This window comes from Martes martes (assembly GCF_963455335.1).
Source record: "Martes martes genome assembly, chromosome: 4".
NCBI classification, from domain to species: Eukaryota; Metazoa; Chordata; class Mammalia; order Carnivora; family Mustelidae; genus Martes; species Martes martes.
The window spans coordinates 77598947-77617262 of NC_137891.1; positions in this window are offsets into that span (position 1 = coordinate 77598947).

Here is an 18316-nt window from a genome sequence, read left to right on the forward strand (position 1 = left end):
GTGCAGGTGGTTAAGCATCTGCCTTGGGCTCAGATCGTGATCCCAGGGTCCTGGGATTTTAAGACCCACGTCGGACTCCCAGCTAAGTGGGGAGTCTGCTGCTCCTTCTCCCTCTGCCTTTCCCCCTGCTTGTGCTCTCTCTCCCAAATGAATGAGTAAAATGTTAAACAAATAATCTCTTTTCTGGTGTTTCTTCCTTCTGAATCTTCCATAAAGCTAGTCAGAGTCAACACCACTGATAAAATGCTGGGAGAGAGAAAAGGAGAGAGAAAAAGTGGACTTAATCCTGAAGATTAGTTTTATTTTAAATATACTCGGTTTGTGATACTATGTAGCTAAATAGCATGTCCAAGATACATAACCCTCCTTGATTCTGCTCCAAGGAGAGTGGATGGGGACTTAAATGCTCCCTCCTATGCAAGTAACATGACCACATGACTACTTAGAGATTTTGTCCTTTGAGTAGGCCACAGAGTATGTCCAGTATAAGGAGGAGGAACCTAGAGAGTGTGCTCACATCCCAGACATTTTGTATGTGTGTGTTGTGTGTGTGTGTGTGTGCATGTGCACACATAAAGATGGATAGAGACGAGGAGCACAAGAAGAGGTGGGACTGGGGAAGCAGTCTCTAGTTCTGTTGCTGGGGCTTCCTGCCACTTTAGAAAATGTTTCTTGGTTTATATTTTTACATTGTCCCATAAAATTGTTTTGTTTTCTTCAGTTAATTATACATTTTTACTTTTCATCTGTGTATATTATTTCCTCCCAATCTCTTTTTAAATATATTTTCTTTCCCTTTTTTCCTTTTGATTATTCACAATGACTGTTTTTTATTTTCCTGGAGCATCTAGTTGTAAGAAGTTCTTATAATGAAAGGACAATGTCAAGATAACATTCCATGCTTCAGAATCTCTACCCAGAGACAGACTTGTACAGTCTGAAATGATAGGCTTTGTACCACAAAGTTTGGTCTAAAGCGATCAACATTAAGAAATAACTAGGTAAATTTATTGGACTTTAAAAAATAATGAAAACATTTTTTGGGCAGTGGAGAAAAATGATCTAGTCTATAAGAGTAACACAATTAAGCCAGCTTCATTTCTCCCTGGCAATAGTTAAAGCCATAAGACAGTGAAATATTTAGCATTTACAAAATACTCAAGGAAAGAAAGTGTGAACCAAGAATCTTACATCTAATCAAACTGTCATTTATGTGTAATGACAAAGAAAAATTTATTTGAATATGTAAAAACTTAGAGAATAAAATTTTATAAAATTGTAATCATAAACAAGGTCATTTCATCTTTATAAACATTGTTATGGATTGAATTGTGTCCCCACAAATTCATATGTTGAAGCTATAATCCTCAATGTGATTGTATTTGAAGATAGGGTTTTTAAGAAGATATTAAAGTTGAAGGACTGATATCCTTACAATAAGAGAAAGAGGCCCTAGCTTTCTCTCTCTGTACACATGCCCACCGAAAAGGCATGGGATTTGGAGAGTACTCCTGTATTGTGTGAGAACTGAATTAAAATTCAATAGCAAGAAGGCAGCCATCTATGAACCAAAAAGAGAACTCTTCCCAGAAACCAGCCCTGCTGGCACCTTGATCCTGGACTCCCAGCCTCCAGAAAGGTGAGAAAATAAATTTCTCCCAGACTGTGGCATATTGTGATGGTAGCTCTAGCTGACTAATACAAGCATACAATCCACCCTAAATAATAGGAGAATTACATATAAAACACAAGGAAAAGAAACAGCCTATATAGGAAAAGTTGTAAGAAAAAAAAAACTACAGAAAGCAGAAAATGTAATACAAAATAATCTGAGATAATTGAGTCTAAACATATCTGTGAAGTTAATAAATATAAATGAACTTAATTCACCTATAAATGTATAAAAGACTTGAAATGGAATTAAAAGTCAAACCTCAGTTCTGTTCTATATGTAAGGGAGATTCCTAAACTGAAGTGATTCAGAAGAGTTGCAGATAAAATGATGAAAAATTTCACTAGAGAAATGCAAAGGAAAAAAGAAAGCAGGAGTAATGATGTGTTAGCACATAGGATTCATTTTTTTGAAAGATTTCATTTATTTATTTGTCAGAGAGAGAGTGAGCGAGCGAGTGCACAGGAAGGCAGAGGGAGAAGCAAATCCCCTGTTGAGCAAGGACCCAATGTGGGACTTGATTCCAGAACCTGAGATCATGATCTGAGCTAAAGGCAGACACTTAACCGACTGAGCTACCCCGGCATCCCTAACATGTAGGATTCAATTGTGGCATTTGTTATGGTCTACTCAAAAGATAAAATCTCTAAGTAGGCATGTGATCATCTTACTTTCATAGGAGAGAGCAATGAAGTTATGAAACACCTCCATTTTATCTCAGATGTACCTAACTTATGTGCTATTTTCTAGGAAGCCATGGCTCATATATCTTAAGATACATAACTTAAGATTCTTAAGTTATTTACCACAAAACAACAGCCAGGAACATCCTGCTAATGGCATTTAATAAATAAGGATATTCATCTTAGCTGTTTCCATTAATTTATTTTCTACAGCATCTATTATGGCATGCTTATGAGTAATCAGACAGCCACCTGCCTCTATATATTACACAGGAGTACCCACCAAATCCCATTACTGAAGAGAAATGAATTGCAGGCCAACTGCTTCACTTCTTTCTTCCTAGATATTAATATCAGACAACATAAAATACAGGACAGAAAGAACTACATTAGTGTTAATAAGTTAAATTTGCAACGAAAACATAAGTTATAAATAACTATGAATGGCAATGCATCAGAAATATGGAAGTAATATCCATGAAACAGAATATAGAGACACAAGGAACAGAAAGAAACACATTTCCAGTAAGGAAATTTAATTCAATTCTCACACAGTACATCAAGTTGACAGTAAATAAAGAAGAATACAAAAGACTAAAACAACATGATTAGTAAGGTATGTCTGATCGACTTTTACTAACATCTGTATTTTTACATTGGAGAGAATTTTTTTTTCAAAAGCTTGAGGAACATTTACATTAACCTTCTGTTAAGTCACAGAAACAAATTGGAATATGTACTGAAAAGGACAAAAAGAAAGAAAGAAGGAGGTGTGCCTCGGTGGCCCAGTGGGTTAAAGCCTCTGCCTTCAGCTCAGGTCATGATCCCAGAGTCCTGGGATGGAGCCCCACATGGGGCTCTCTGCTTGGAAGGGAGCCTTCTTCTGTGGCCCCTCCCACCCTTCTCTACCTGCCTCTCTGCCTACTTGTGATCTCTGTCAGTTAAATAAATAAAATCTTTACAAAAAAAAGAAAGAAAGAAGGAAAAGTTCAGACAACACTTATTTTACTTTTTACATTTTAGTCATGATGGTATTAATAAATAATTCTTTAGGTAAGTAGTAAATTTTCTTCAAATTCCAACTTGATATGTTTCACTCAAAATTAAGGGAAGCTTCTGGAGCAAAATTGTTTTACATGATACTTGTGCATTGCTTAAATACTATTCATAATATAACTATGCATGTACATTTAAGTTGGGCAAAGAGTAGGAGACAAAAAGTGAATCCTACATTATATGTTTTAGGAGACTATTTTGACAATCCTCTGGTTGCAAGTAAACCTTTTTTTTAAATTTAATTTTGTTAAAGATTTATTTATTTTATAGAGAGAGCAAATGTGAGTGGGGTGAGGGGTAGATGGACAGAGAGAATTGTTGAGCAGACTCCCAGCTGAGCAGTGGAGCTACACGGGACTTGATCCCAGGACCCTGAGATCATGACCTGAACTGAAATCAAGAGTCAGCTGCTTAACTGACTGAGCTACCCAGGCACCTCTCAATTTAATTATTTTTTATTAAGGTATAATTGACAAATAAAATTTTAAGGTATTTAAAATACAATATGATCATTTCATTTACATATACATTGTGCAAGGACACTACCACATCAATTCAACACATCCATAATCTCTTTTTTTAATTAAATTTATTATTTTTTTAAATTACTTTTCAGTGTACTAGAATTCATTGTTTATGCACCACACCCAGTGCTCCATGCAATACCTGCCCTTCACAATACCCACCACCAGGCTGGCCCAACTTCCCACCCCCCACCCCTTCAAAACCCTCAGGTTGTTTTTCAGAGTCTGTAGTCTCTCATGGTTCATCTCCCCCTCCAATTTCCCTCAACTCCCTTCTCCTCTCCATCTCTCCATGTCCTCCATGTTATTTCTTATGCTCAACAAGTAAGTGAAACCATATGATAACCGACTCTCTCTGCTTGACTCTCCTCCAGTCCAGTCCATGTTGATACAAAAGTTGGGTATTCATCCTTTCTGATGGAGGCATAATACTCCATAATGTATATGGACCACATCTTCCTTATCCATTCGTCCATTGAAGGGCATCTTGGTTCTTTCCACAATTTGGCAACTGTGGCCATTGCTGCTATGAACATTGGGATACAGATGGTCCTTCTTTTCACTACATCAGTATCTTTGGGGTAAATACCCAGTAGTGCAATTGCAGGGTCATAAGGAAGCTCTATTTTTAATTTCTTAAGGAAACTCTACACTGTTCTCCAAATTGGCTGCACCAACTTGCATTCCCACCAACAGTGTAAGAGGGTTCCCCTTTCTCCACATCCTCTCCAACACACATTGTTTCCTGTCTTGCTAATTTTGACCATTCTAACTGGTGTATGGTGGTATCTCAATGTGGTTTTAATTTGAATCTCCCTGATGGCTAGTGATGATGAACATTTTTTCATGTGTCTGATAGCCATTTGTATGTTTTCAATGGAGAAGTGTCTGTTCATGTCTTTTCCCCTTTTTTTGACATGATTATCTGTTTCATGTGTGTTGAGTTTGAAGAGTTCTTTATAGATCCTGGATATCAGCCTTTTGTCTGTACTGTCATTTGCAAATATCTTCTCCCATTCCATGGGCTGCCTCTTTGTTTTGTTGACTGTTTCCTTTGCTGTGTAGAAGCTTTTGATCTTGATGAAGTCCCAAAAGTTCATTTTCACTTTTGTTTCCTTTGCCTTAGGAGACATATCTTGAGGGAAGTTGCTGTGGGTGATATCGAAGAGGTTACTGCCTATGTTGTCCTCTAGGATTCTGATGGATTCCTGTCTCACGTTGAGGTCTTTCATCCATTTCGAGTTTATCTGTGTGTACGGTGTAAGAGAATGGTCGAGTTTCATTCTCCTACATATAGCTGTCCAATTTTCCCAGCACCATTTATGGAAGAGACTGTCCTTTTTCCACTGTATATTCTTTTTCCTGCTTTGTCAAAGATTATTTGACCATAGAGTTGAGGGTCCATATCTGGGCTCTCTACTCTGTTCCACTGGAACACACATCCATAATCTCTTTTGTCTTTTTTTTTTTTTTTTTTTTTGGTGTGTGATAACATTTGAGTTCTACTTTCTTAGCAAGTTTCAATTATAAATTACAGGGTTATCAATATGGTCATCATGTTATACCTTACATCCTCAGATTTTATTCATCTTATAATTGAAAATTTGTATCTGTTACCAAAACTCCCTATTTCCCTACCTCCCAGCCCTCTGCTTGCAAGAATTCACCTTTTTTTTCTTTTAAGTTCCACAGTAAGTGTAACTATACAGTATTTGTCTTTTACGTCTGGCTCATTTCACTTAGCACAACACCTTCCATGTTATCACAAATAGCAGGGTTTCCTAATTTCTTAAGGCTGAATAATATTCCACATTTTCTGTATTCATTTATCAATTAATGGACACTAAAAGTTTTTTCCATTCCTTTGCTGTTGCAAACAATGCTGCATTGAGCATATAAGTACATATTATCTCCTCGAGATAATGGTTTTATCTCCTTTGGATATATACCCAAAACTGGGATTTCTGGATCATATGGAAATTCTATTTTTAATTTCTTGAGGAACCTCCACACTGTTTACCGTAAACAAATTACTGTGGTTCTTTTTAATTTAAACAAATTACTGTGTACTTCTTTTTTTTTTTTTTTCTTGAAGGAAAGAGCACAAGCAGGGGGAGAAACGGAGGGAGAAGGGAAAGCAGACTCCTCACTGAGCAGGGAGCCCAACACAGGTCCTGACCCCTGGCCCCTGAGATCATGACCCAAGAACAAGGCAGCCTCCTAACCAACTTAGCTACCCAGGCACCCCAACTGTAGTTATTTTTAATAGTTTTGTCTTTTAACTTTCACACTAGAGTTATAAACCATTTACCCACTACCATTACAACATTAGAATATTCTGAATTTAACTACATACTTACCTATCTCAGAGTGATTTACACTTTTATAATATATTTTTCTTTTACTAGTGTCCTATCATTTCAATATGAAGAACTACCTGTAACTTTTTTTTTTTTTGTAAAACCAGTCTACTGCTGATGAATTCTACTGACTAGAAAACTGTCTGTCCTTCAATTTTAAGGACAACTTTGCTAGGTTGAACATTCTTATTTGGCAGTTTTTTTTTTTTCTTTCAGCACTTTGAATATGTCACCCCACTTTCTTCTGGTATGCAAAGTTTCCACTAAAAAAATCCTCTTATAGTCTATGGATATTCCCTTGTTTGTAAAAAGTGTTTCTCTCTTGCTGCTTTTAAGATTCCTTGCCTTTAATTTTTGACAATTTAATTACAATGTGTTTTTATGTAGGTGTCTCAATTCATCTTGTTTACAACTTTCTGGGATTTCTTTATCTAGATGTCTATTTCTTTGGTTAGAAAAACTTTCTGTCATTATTTCTTTGAGTAAGCTTTCTGCCTTTTTTTCTCTCTCTTCACCTTCTGGAACCCCTATAATGTGTATAGTGGAAAACTTCATAGTATCCCTTTATCTTTATTCCTTTCTGATCTTTTTTTCTTTTTGCTCTTTTATTTAGATGAATTCTACCACCCTGTCTTCAAGTTGCCTTATCCTTTTTTCACTTGATCTAGTTTGCTATTTAACCTCTGTATTGCATTTTTTCAGTTTAATTATTGTATTCTTTAGCTCTATAATTTTTGTTCGGTATTTTAAAAATATTTTTTATCTCTTTGCTGAAATTCTCACTTTGTTCATGCATTGTTCACACTCTGGGGTGTCTGCATGGCCTCTCCTGGGACAGCCAAGGGTAGGGTAGAAAGCAGTTGTTCAGAGGTCAAAAAGTACCTCAGTTTCTGGGAAACTAGTTATCTTCCAAACTAGCAGTTGGTCAGTTTCTCATTGGACAGTACCTTTGTAAACCTACCCTAATGTCCTTGGTTGCTAATTTATGCATGATGAGTTATGGTTATTTCTGAATTAAAAGCTCCTGATCATCTTGCTGTCCTTGAAACTCATGTTTTTATACATAAAGTGAAGCCATAAAACAATAAGGTATTTACTGAGTTTATGCAAATAATTATATTGCCATGAAATGTAAGGAGACTAAATAAAATAAGTGAACTCTGTGGAAGGTAAGAATCAGATATCAATTAAAAGTATTTAATTTCAGTTTACCAAATTAAAGTCTACAAAATTGTTATGGATCACAATTAGATTCAAGTTATCAATGAGTGGTATGCAAATAAATGTTTAACAACCAACTCTCTGGTAAACACTAACCAAACCCTGATTTGTAACATTTGCCAGTTTCTGAGGTGTAAATATACCTATCACTGCTTATTTCAGCTACAAATATGATGCTACTGAACATGAAGTTGGGAAGAGACAGGCAATAGTAGCCCATTATATAGTTTCCCTTGTACTGATACAATAGCTATACCTCTAAGGCATGGATTATAGCAAAACATAAAAAAATAATAGGAAGTTACTCATTTTAAAGTATCTATTACCTTCATTTATAACATAATTTATTTAACTGTAGGTTTATGTAATGTAACTTTTTTTTGAAGACTTTATTTATTTGCCAGAGAGAGAGACAGCCAGAGAGGGAACAGAAGCAGGGGGAGTGGCAGAGGGAGAGGGAGAAGCAGGCTTCCCGCTGAGCAGGGAGCCTGATCCCAGTGTGACCTGAGCCAAAGGCAGACACTTAAGGATTAAGCCACACAGGTGCCCTGTAATGTAACTTTTAGTAATGTCCGTTTTTAACAGATGATTAAATATCCCTAAAATGTTAACAGCTGATTTCAGTATACCACTCTATCTACCTTGTGATCAAATTATCCAACTTCTGGGAACTTATCCTACCTGTATACATATACAGTGACAGTATTGTTTCTGGCAGAAGGAGATGAAAATAATCTAAGTTTCTATTTGTGAAGGATTTGTTACATAAACCCTGGTATACCCACAAAATGGAATGCTCTGGAGAAATTAAAGCAATTTTTAAAAGAATAAGAAAACTGTCTTTATATCGAAATATCTCCAGCGTGTATGCTGTATGAAAAATGCATGGCTCAGGACAATGAATATTTTTTGTGTAAAAATGTAGAGAAAGCACTTTAATTATATTTGCATAAAAGGATTAAAAGAAAAGAACACAGAAGAAACTCAAAAAGTAGTTTACTTCTATGAGGTAGGGATAGAAAAGGGGAGATAGAGATAGGATGAGAAGGAGCAAAACTTCTCAATACCTTTGTAAACAGTTTGGATTTTTGGTTCATTATACCAAAGCAAGTAACAATCTTTTTAAACCAATAAAAAAGAATCTTTTTCTATATTAAACTATACATGATATTTTCATAATGACCAACTAAACATGATAATTTGTACTATATTCTTAATTGTATTACTTTCACATGTGTGATATAATCCTGTTCATATCAATTACTTTTCTTCAAATAAACATCTTTGCATTACAACTCTTACTCAGTCTCTTTCTTTGACTTTACTGTGGAACTGACTAATCTATCCTTCTACTTACTGTAGGTGTCTAAATATAACTCCTTTCTAGGGGAGTTTAATATACTAACATTGGTGAAATTTTTCAAAATAATTCCTATCGTGACCATTTCTCTGTTTCATAAAATATATTAACTAGCTCTTGCACAATAGACAATGAAGCCACAGTTCATACTTCAAAGTTAGAGCGAACACTTGACACACTTCTCACATTTTAATTTTACTCCTATGACTCATCTCTGCCTTCATTCAAACTAAAATTTTGGTGCATCCTGAGGAGGTGAAAAGATCACTGGGTGGGATTCAAAAGAATGATTCTATTTCTGGCTCCTCCACTTACTAAATGATCATGGCTATGTGGCTTAAAACCTTGGAGCCCGTGTTTTAATTATAAAATAGAGATAGGATTATTCTGCTTAAAGTACAAGGAAGTGACCACATCCAAATGAAATACTATTATATGAAGTATTTCGACAAAATCAAAAGTTTGCACAAACTTATGCTACATTATTGCCATCAGTACAAAGAGATGCTTTGATATACTGCAAAGATTTTGAAATCAGTAAAAGACAGTGACTTTGAAGTCAAACTGGGTTTCAATTTTGCTGTATTATTGGAAATTTTTATATGTGAATTCTATTTTTATTTACTTTTATCTCTTTACTTAAAATAATATTTTATAGCACCTACTCCCTCTGCTGTTCAAATGTTTTTGTTTTCACTTTCTGTTAAACTGGGGTAGAAAGGAGGGAGAAGAGGAAATCAGGAATAAAAGCAAACAAAATTCACTTCTACACTATTGCAATTATCTCTTTCTTAGGGAGGATTATTCAAACATTCTGTACTTTTTTTTTGGTAGTTTGTAGAACTAAGCTTTGATCTTCTTTTCAAATATCACTCTTTGAGTGTCGTCTACAGCCTTTAATTTTAATGGCGTATGCTGTAAAAAATGCTAGAATTTAGAGATCGTTTTCTTATAAAACAAAGGAGTCAGTCAGAAACGGTTTCATTCTATGTCAGGAGTTATTGTGGCTTCTCCACCCAGGAGATTTTATTTCTAGACTATGAGTGTTAACTGAATAATTGTGAAATTTATTGCAAAACACATGACATTTTTGGCAAGCCCTGGCTTCAAATACAAAGCTTATTTTGAGTCTAAAGTCTTTGGAGTCATGAACTTCGAAATTTTGTTAAGCTCAGTGACTTTATTGATCTTAATAAATGTAAACAATGCCACCTAAGATTCAAAGGAAACTACCAGCTTATTTTCTCTAGATTTATTATCCCTTGAGTTCTGTCACTTTGCTCATAATTTTGCTTTAAGTGTGTAAGAAAAAGGGACACAAAATGCTATTAAAGTATTTAACCAAGGTGATATTAAATCGAATGTAACCACTGTCTCAAGTTAATGGTACCTTTCAAACACATGCTAAGATTCTATCAACACCTTTTCTGGTCTCAAGCCCAACCATCTGCTTTTGGTTTTTTATTGTGAAATGTAATATATAACCCACCGTTACTCTTCATTCATTCATTCAGTATGTTTTGTAGATGCCAGATACTGTATTGGGAAATATATGTAGTAATACCAATATCAATACTTATAAAATCAAAATACTTTCCACACTTTGCATATAGAACAGTGAATTTGGTGAGGTTGAGTGAGGCAGATGAGTGGGGGGGAGGAGTGTTTGTGTTTGTGGCATGTACTGCCTACACTCTGGAGTATCTGTTCAGCTTATCCTGAGCCATTCAAGAGGAAAACAGAAAGTGGTTATTCTGGGGTCAAAGATTCCCTCAGTTCCTGGTAACAGTTATCCTTCAAACTAGCTCTCCATTCCTCAATTGACAGGCTTTTATAAACCTGCCCTAAATGTCCTTGCTTGCTACGTTGTGCATCAGTAGTTATGATTATTTCTGAATTAAAAACTCCTGACCTTCTTGCTCTCCCTTGATATTTATGTTTTTATGCATGAAGTGAAATCATAAGACAGTCGTATGAACCATGAGCAATACAAATAATATGCTCATATTTTTAAAGTAGCTCTTCTGATTCAGCTCTCAGAAGTTGAAGATCTGAAGTGCATCCAGCTGTTTTCAAGTAGAAGGGGGCAGTAAAGATGGAAGTAGAGAGGCACCCTCCTCTTCTCTAGACCCACTTGGGGCGGCTTGCATCAGAGATGAAGAGATGGTTCAGGAATACCTACGAAAAGCATCCCCTGGGAGGATTCCCTTCTTACTTTGTGTCTTCTAAGCCAAATGAGGGGCATACAAACACTGGAAAGAGAGCATAATTCCCAGGACAGCAGTCCTGGTACAATTAATATAAGGTGTTAATTGGGGTTGTGCTAGGGATCCACAACCCTATTGGTTTGACAGAAAATACACCAAATAAAGAGAAAAGAATCTCTTAAAATTCTGACATGTTTCTGCAAAAGGTTTTAGACAAATAAAATTATATGATATATGATATTACTGGGAGTCACATGGAAATTTTCTAATTCCTACAAATAATTCACACAGTGCCTAATGAGCTGAGGTACAATGCAGCTTCAACATGTGTGGTCCCATGGCCTGGCAGGGTTGGATCAGTAGGCCATGTCTCTCCACAATAACCAGTGAGAACACCCCTTGGTCAGTACCAAGTACTGGTCATGGCCTACAGCATGTGAAGAGTATATTTTAACCTCAGTGGAAACACACACAGTGTTGATAATTAAAAGGGAGAAGAAATCTTTTCTTGGGAGTCTTTGCGTTGATGTTGTTTTGTGACACTAATGCATTGTTTCATCCATTCTAATATAACTCAAAGGTGAGCCAAGAAAGTCAAGGCTGGGTAAGACAATATCTTTTCAGTTAATTAGGGTGTTAGGGAAGGTAGATTATCAAACACAAAAGTATAAGGTTTCAAAATGAACTGAAAGAAAGTCACAAAACTTCCTTCTCTATGACTGGAGGTCAAGTGTGACCAGGGTAACATATGAGTTGCTTCTCCCAACTCCCTCCTTGCAGCAGGGTGAGTATAATTAGCAAAGATCCTTGTGAATCAGGGAATGTGGGTCCTGAGAGTTACTGTAAACTTGGTAACTGAGAGAATTTTTTTTAAAGTTTTTGTTTTAATTCCAGTTAGTTAACATAAAGTGTTATATTAGTTTCAGGTGTGTAATTTAGTGATTTAACACTTCCATACATCACCCAGTGCTTATCACAAGTGCCCTCCTAATAAAAAGATTATAAGGTGTGGAAAGAGCTGAGGGAAATCAGGAAAGGATGAATTGAGTACTTCAGTGAGAGAAGCAGGAGAGAAGGGAGATCTTCCACCTTTTGGCATGAAGGAAGAATTCTTGCAACCCTGAGAGGGTAGCTGTGTTGAGGGGGCTGCCACGCAGGAGTTGTGCCTTCACAGCGGAAACAGGCTGACACAGGACCCTGGTGGAAGAACCATGGGACAAAAATAGGACTTCACTCTCCACCTGCCTTCTGATCTCTTGCCAGTCTGCTTCTATATCTGGACCCAACCAGTACTTTCTAGACACAGAGCAGGGTGAAGAGGACAGAGAGTGGATGTGTAGTGGCAAACAGAATTATCTGCATGGTTCTGGGGAAAAAGGAAACCTGGTCTTCTCCTGCCTCTCCTGCCTCGGAGCTGGGTCCTTGACTCCTGAACTTCATATAGGCTGACAGCCTGGGGACTTGTCAATACAGAGTGGACACCCCCCAACCCCATAGTGTGCACTATTCTCTCACCTGGTGATTGGCCCAGTAGGGGTCCTTTCTGTACCCACAGTGAGAACCAAAGTGAGGAATGGCCTTGGGTAGGGCAGAAGGCAGGTGTCTTTTCTACTAGCCAGCTGACATAGTCCTCATCTCCAGAGTGAGAGTTCCTTCAACAGAAAACCCTAATTTCAAGTGGCTTTTCAGAATTTCATTACATTTAATTGTCTCTTCATTTCTGTTCTATTGCTCAAATAGAAAGCACACTTTTATTACAGATAATGCCAGGCCCTCAGTGACCTTTTCTTTGTCAAGTATCTTATTTTATATTCTCGTCATGTGGACACTGTTGATCACTTCTCCTTGAAATTCTCTCTTCTCCAGATTTCCCTGACTCTGTTTCTCTTTCTCCTCCTTCATTTATGCCTATTATCAGTCCTCTTTGTGTGATCCCTATCCCTATGGCGTGGTTTTTCAGCATTGTCTCATCAGCTTGCCTTTCTTGCCATCCTCACCCCAGTACCCTTATTCCTGTCCTTATTCCTGTCCTTGGCTCTAACTGTCTTTCATCTCTCCAACACGGACCCTCCCCAGAGTTAGATGATCCTGCACCACATACACAAACAACTGCCTCATGGGTGCCTCAAACACAGCTTTGCAAAACCTGGGCTCATTGCATTCTCCTCCTAGCTCGCTGTGACATCTCCTATATTTCTTATCTCAGTTAATAGTGCTGTCCTCCACTTGGTTACCCAAGCATAAGCCTAAAGTAATTCCAGGCTCTTCATCCTCCCTAACTTCTATATTCATTTAAACTACAGGTTTTGCAAATCTAATTTCCTAAATGGTCCTCAAAACTACCATGTACCCTACTTGTGCAGCAATTACCTTGTTTTAGGGTTGACTCATCTCTCACCCAGACTATTATAGTAGTTCTAATATGTTTTTTCTTCAAATATGCCCTCCTCAAACCACCACTGCCTCCTTGCAAGCTACTCAGTCTGTGCACGACTGTCCTTAGGACTCCCCACTTATGTATTCCTCCGTCCTCCACCTGGCTCTCACCTCAATACCATCAGTGCTGCTAACACCGGGAACACTGTCATTTATTGCCTTGTGTTGCCATAATTTCTCTCACTCCCCAACCTAGCAGCTGACATGGGACTGGCACTGAATTTTCAAATCTGTGGATTCACTTTGATCAAGTGGTTCAGTGTTGGCAGTTTCCGGTTTAAGACTCAGCTCTGTGACCATGGGAAAGTCCTCATTTTATCCCTTATTTATATAATATGCAGGTATGTGTCACACTAAGATGCCTTTTAGTGGTAACAGTACATGATGTTGATTCAATAAGGGACTCGTCACATCTGCCCTTTTTTCTTCTAATACAGTATACAAATTAAAGATAAGTGATATTTCAAAAATCCCAAACCTGAGCAAGTTACTATCCTCCTGCCTGAGATTCTTCATGTCCCTTCCTGTGTCTTACACTGAAATCCAAACCTTCAACCATATATTTGTTAGAGCTCAATCTTTATTTTTTTAAAGATTTATTTACTTATAAGAGAGAGATTGAGAGGGAAAGAGAGAGAGAGAGAGAGATTGATCACAAGCAGGAGGGGCGGAGGGAGAGGGAGAGAGAATTCCAAGCAGACTCCAGGCTGAGCACGGAGCCCACAGGGCTCAATATCCTGACCCCAAGATCACAACCTGAGTGGAACTCAAGAGTCAGGGGCTCAACTGACTGAGCCACCCAGTTGCTCCAGGGCACAGCATAATCTTGACCTCGACTCTCACTTTATCTTGTGCCACACTTCCCTCGGTCACCAGGCTCAGATACCTTGGATTCCCCTCAGTTCCATTAATGTGTTCCACTTCTACTCATGCATGTTCTTCACATTGGCTAGAATGACCCTGCCTAGAATGTTTCTTTCTTCCTCTTCACCTGGAGAACTACCTGCACTACTTGGTTCTAAGGGACTTCCCTGATGCTTTTGTCATGAGGACATCTGGTCTTTGGGGCCCCCCTAAACATGCACAGGCTCTACACCTGCAATAGCTCACAGGATGTATTCACGACAAAGACATGAAGGGGACTTAAATCTTTATTATGGCAATTTGAAAATAGAGTCTTGAAGAAGGGGAGCCTTTTATTTACTTCACACTAACTAGTTGCATTCGTCATTGACTACCTTGTTTTATTAAATATGTTTCCTATAAAAGACTCACCAGTTAACTGTACTTGTTATTAATTAATTATTCATAAAATTTTAAAGATTTAAGTTCTGTCTCTCACACTAGATTGGATAATTTGGGAAAAATTGCCTTTGTCTTGTTACTCCCTCGAGTCCTGCCTTCTCACCTCTATTCAGCAATATCTGATCAGTGACATGAAGGACACTGCTGCATTCTGGCTCCTCTGAGGATGCACTGGCCACACCTGGGTCTTAAGCAATTGCTTAACTGCTGCCTTCAGCTATATACTTATTGCAGGTTTATGTCTGTTTTTAGAGCCACAAAAAAGCCAGTTGATCACAGTTTACTGGTGGTGTCCATAGTCTATACAATAGAAATGCCAAAGCACACACTCCCCAAGCTACTTTGTACCATGAAGCAATAAGAATCACTGAGAACACATTTTTCAGCTTTAAAAGTACTTTACTGATAGTTATAAGCATAGTGGTAGCCCTGAGCAGAATGGCAGGTAGCGATCAAGTGCAGGTAAGTTTAATAACATGTGCTTTATATCAGTGCATAATACTATATAGCATTTTAGCAGTTTGTTTTCCCTCTCTATTTTATAGGCTCTTCTCCAATATTGTGATAAAATCTCATATTCCTGACAACCTGACTGCACATAAGCAGACTTCCTGACTGTGTTCAGAGACACAAGCCAGGTTCCCCTGGCAACTGCAACTGCCTGAAGGTTTCTTAATGCTCTGCCCATTTTGGCTTCACTTTATTTTGGCCATTAGTTTGGTAAAAAAGAAAAAAAAATGGGAGTGTTCAAATGAAACAAAACTGCCTTTATCATAATTAGTAGTTTTTTGCCTTCAAAAGGCTGTCCCAACTAGTAGAGTTTTCTCATTGGTGATCAGAATGAGAACATCATCTTATAGTTTAGAAGTCCCAGGCTGAGTTCTGCATTCTGCTTTCATTATAGAGTATCTAGCAAACCTCTCCACACACACACACACACACACTATGGGAGAGCAAAAAGTTCAAGTTATTGGAATTGTACAAACTTGGAAACTTCTTTAAAGTTTTTTACCTCTTTAGAACTGTTAGGGTGCCTCAGTGGCTCAGTCGGATAAGCCTCTGCCTTTGGCTCAGTTCATGGTTTCAGGGTCCTGGGATCCAGCCCCACATTGCGCTCGCTGCTCAGTGGGGAGTCTGCTTCTCTCTCTCCCTCTGTCCTCTGTCCCTCTGCCCCCCACACCCACTCATATGCTCTCTCTCAAATAAATAAATCTTAAAAAAAGAAAGTTTACCTATATCTTTTCAAGTAATACCTTTCCTGCTCCTCTTTTTTATCTTTTTCCGAATAACCCTTTCTCTCTATATATTTTGTCTTTGGGGGAAGAGTGGCTCTCCATTTGCTCCCTTACATGAAACTATTCTGTGCAATCAGCATATGGCAAAAGTCAGAAACACCTGTATTTGAGCCCAGCTCAGTAATGTTACCAGCTGCATGAGCCACCTGGGTGCTAAATACAACAACAAAAGTTAACCAATGTGGTGAGTGCAAAAGCAGGATAGATATTGTAAATACTCTTTCAAAAGGGAGGGGGTTGGGAGGTTGGGTGAGCCTGGTGGTGGGTATTATGGAGGGCACGTATTGCATGGAGCACTGGGTATGGTGCATAAACAATGAATTCTGGAACACTGAAAAGTAATAAAACAAAATGAAAACAAAACAAAACAAAAGTGTGTTGCACACTTGTAGGTATTTTCAATGCATGAAATCATAAATAAATAGGTAGTAGACAGAAAGATAGATGGATAATTCTGTCTTTCCTAGCTATTTTACTTAAACATATTATTTTTACTTTCTTAGTTGGATACTGCTTAGTTTTCAAACACAATTTCTTCCTGCGTTAGTTTGGTGGTAGTCTGGGATCCCTCTGGCAGGAAATGAGCCCCCAGACATCTGGGGATGATTCATCTGCCATGTTCCTAACACAGAAGTACCCTCAGACACATGGAGATCCCACCATTCTGATGTTTTGTCATCTTCTAATGAAAATCTGCAATCAAACCTAAAAAAATGTAAGATTTGATAATAATTTTTGAAACACCTATGATCCCAAGGTTGGAGGGATTCTTTTGGGTGAAAGAGAGCTTTGCTGTTGTTCTTTGAATCAAATTCCTAAGAAGAGCTGTGCATTTTAAGGTTGTTGTTAAGACTCTGGTATCAAATGCCTCTTTGGGGGTCACAATATCTTGAATAATGTAGGAGCTCTCTTCTGCAGTCGACTGATGAATGGAATGACTGTGTCAGCATCCTGACTCCCATACCCAATTTGGAAAGGGGAAGCTCCCCACTATCCTTCAGGACCTTCTCTTCAGTGGCTGAGTCCTTGCTCCCCTGTACAACTTACCTTGGCCTTCCTTCAGTTTCGTCATTGTTCCCTGGGTCTCTTTGTTGGAGGGCGTCTTTCACCCAGCAGAATCTGAGCAATCCTTGACTGGTGGTGTTAACCACAAAAATGACAATGACTGAATTTCTCTATGGGAGTTCAGGTTCTTGGGGGCACCCTAGGGACAGAAAAGTGATGACTGCAGGGAATAAAGAGAGAGAAAGAGACATTGTCAACTCCCCGGCCAACACCGAGGCCTGAGTAGGGAGAGTGTTTTACTTATTCGCAGGTAATAGCACGAAATACAGGTAATATCTGTAAGGTGCAGTCTGTGTGTCATCTCAGAGAAGACTAGAAGGAATGGAATGTACAGGAATATTCTATTTATGTATACTAAATCATTAATATCTTATGACCTGGTCTTATTCTAATTAGACTGTTTTGCTACTTTATTTGGATGGGTCATTCAAATAAACAAAAGCACGTTTTTTCTCCCCTCTTGAAAGAAGACCGGCCTGGAGAATGAGGCCCGCAGTATTTCTAGACTTATTATAGATAATCTAGATGCATGCTCCCATTGAGGCACATCCTTCCTCATTACTAAAACTAAAGGGAACAGCAGCTCTCAATCTTTGGGTCGTCCAAGACAAGATGCTGTGGCTCTGGGTAGTTGGTGCTCACTGAGCCTCAGCTGGGGGCGGCCAGAGGCTGGGGAGCTACTCGCGCCCGCCAAGTTGGGTTTGGGTGGGCGGCACGGGGCGGGGCGGGGCGCAGCCCGGGGCGGGGCTCCCCTGAGCTCTCCCCCCCGCCCAGCCAGTGCGCCCGCCGATTCCTAGCAGCAAAGGCCTGGCTGAGACGCCGCAGGTTGTGGGGAGCCGCGTGAGCCGCCGCGACCGAGCTGGATAGAAAAGGTGCCTCCGTCGGAGCACTGGGCTTTGGTTGCGCGGGGACTCCGAGGGCTGAGCGGCCCCGGGAGCGCAAGGTTCCGCAGGGGCCAGGACGTCCCCTGAACCACTGCGCGGGTCTCCGGGAGCCGGAGGTAAGCTTCGGGCTTTTGACTTTCGAGGAGCAGTCCTGGGGAACCAGGGCTCTGAGCTCGAGTGCTTTTTGTTCCTGGGGACTCAGAGCATCAGTCTGGGGACAATTCCACCCGGGGACCATGCCTAGGAAA